The sequence below is a fragment of the Hirundo rustica genome, chromosome 15 (assembly GCF_015227805.2).
Source record: "Hirundo rustica isolate bHirRus1 chromosome 15, bHirRus1.pri.v3, whole genome shotgun sequence".
In the NCBI taxonomy this organism is placed as follows: Eukaryota; Metazoa; Chordata; class Aves; order Passeriformes; family Hirundinidae; genus Hirundo; species Hirundo rustica.
In genome coordinates, this window is record NC_053464.1 from 9,234,503 (window position 1) to 9,236,902 (window position 2,400).

General features: G+C 51.6%; 1 non-coding gene across 1 annotated transcript; it reads left to right on the forward strand.

Moving 5' to 3' along the window:
• The first annotated feature begins 2,214 nt into the window (after positions 1 to 2,214).
• Positions 2,215 to 2,296, forward strand: TRNAL-AAG (transfer RNA leucine (anticodon AAG)). Its single transcript has one exon. It is a non-coding gene; the product is annotated as a tRNA-Leu (tRNA).
• Positions 2,297 to 2,400: the final 104 nt, after the last annotated feature.

Below are 2,400 nucleotides of genomic sequence, written 5' to 3' on the forward strand. Positions count from 1 at the left end.
TGGCAAGTGTAACAAAGTAAGAATAGCATTCTTCAGAAACCATGGAGACAGCAAACTCTTACAGCTTATAAAGTGTAAATAAGTATATTGCCTGTTTTTTAATTACTGGTCTGTGGGACTGATCTGAATCTCACTTTCTTCCCCACAGATATAATTTCACTCAGAGTAGAATGAGTGCTGACAGAGCCAGGTGTAGTTACGATGGGTCAAATCAGGACTTCTCATCTGAATTTGGACAGGCAGAATTGCATTTGAGCCTCTCAGGATGGATGCAGGACAGTGCTGCCAGGGGTGAGTCAGGGTATTTTCAAGTTTAAGTTCAGGATTATCTCAGCTGCTCCTGCTGATGGACCTGACTCCTGTGTGGGGACAGCTCAGGGCTTTATAACCATTGGGCCTGGCCCTCAGTCTGGAGTGTTTGGTACAAGTGTTGGCTCCTTGCTATTCTCTGGCCATCCTGTGCCAGGGAAACAATATAATGACACTGGTAGCTTGTGTTACAGTTTGAGTTCTCCTCTACATTAATTATTTTTTAATTCAGAAAAGGTCCTGTCATAACTGATGTTACACAGGTGGAATGAAAATAGTGACCCAACTGCCCCCTCCGTACGGGGGGGCACTGCCTGTGCCCGTACCCATCTGTGTCACACATGGCTGATGTGAATAATCATGGGTATGCACACTTCCTTTGGTGCTCAGGAGAAGTGTCTCTGTGGCCAGGCACAGAAGCATTTCAGGGACAGAGGCTGAGCTCAGCTTCGACAGGGCTGAAAAGCACTTTTCAGGAAGGTGTTGGTACCTTGCACTGCCTGGGCAAAAGGACCTGTGTAGGACTGAGCAGCCCACACAGTTTGTAGTGAGTGTTCTGTGCAGCCTCCTGCCCACACACACGCTGGGAGACTGCTAAACTGACTCTTTGCCTAAACCTTTCTGCCTGAGCCGGTTCCAGGTGATCTGCTGTGTGAAGTCAGTTCAGGTCTGCCCACCTTCCCTCCTCCCTGAACCTCCCCTGCTGCTCTGCAGTCAGCTCCCTCTGTTCTTAAAGAACCTCACATCCTGAAAAGGCACTGAACTGAGGGTGTGAAACTGCAGCAGCACTGGAGGGGTTTATTCATGTTTATATGTGTGTGCTGTTGTTCTTCAGTACTTGTAGGCAGTGAATGAAATTTTTAGTAAGACTGTGCAATGCTACAGCCTCTCACAATGAGGGTGGTGAGAGGCTGGCACAGGTTGCCCTGAGAGGTGCTGGATGCCTTATCCCTATAAACATGCAAGGTCAGGGTGGACAGGGCTCTGAGCTACCTGATCTGGTTGAAGCTGTCTCTGCTCACTCTAGGGGGTTGGGCTATCAGACCTTTTTGGGACACTTCCAACACCAACCAAGCTATTCCTTGATTCCACATTCAGCAGCTCCCTGGAAGGAGAGCTGGCACTGCCGGCTGCTGCAGGGACAGGCTGTGGGAGGTGCCAGGGGAAAGGGTTGGATGATGCTGTCAGCAGGGCTCCAGCAGGTTTATTTTCTCTATCCTATTTAAGTGAACTGCCACAAAGATAGAATTAAATCAAGCTGCATTAAGCTTTTGTGGCCTTACTCGAAAGAAGCCGGAATTTTTCTCCAAATACAGCCCTTCAGTTGTAATTAAGTGGTGGGAATAATATTAATTATTTCAGTAAACTTACCAGGCTTTCTGGCCAGAGACTCCCAAGGGCACTTATGGAGCACCAGCAGCTGAGGTGTGCTACCACGTTTTTGCACAAGTGTACGGAGTACTGCAGTACTGGTCCCTCTGCTACAATCAAAAGAACAACCCCCCAGCCATAAACTACTGACTTTTGACTTTGCAAATTCATTGAGTTGTGGCTTTGCAACGTAAAATTAAAATTTTAGAATATATTTTTAGGCTTTCAGAGGGGGTGCCCGGGCGATGCCACGCGTACCGCGCAGGCGGCTGTGCTGCTCCGTGGCATCCACGTGGCAGCGGGCGCGGCGCGGAGGGCTCGGGCGCAGCTGCTCCCACCCGTCCGTCCCTGGGCCCATCGCGCAGCTCCAGGTGCCGCTGCTTGGAAACGGGCTGAAAAGGGCCCCCCGCGTTTTATTTTTCGGGTAGAAGGGGTGTGTGGGCAGAACGGTTGCTGGGAACAGAGGTGCGTGGGACAGAGGGGGGGAAACTGGTCTTGAGTAAAATTGTCACCGAAGGCTTACGTTGCCACGGCGGTAGCGTGGCCGAGCGGTCTAAGGCGCTGGATTAAGGCTCCAGTCTCTTCGGGGGCGTGGGTTCGAATCCCACCGCTGCCAGCAGCGTTTTTTTGCGCCTCGGGCCGGCGTCATCGCCCCCTGGCGGCGGCGGCGGTGGGAGAGCATTGTGGGTAGGAGGAGGCGCCGCGTCCCCACGTGCCGGC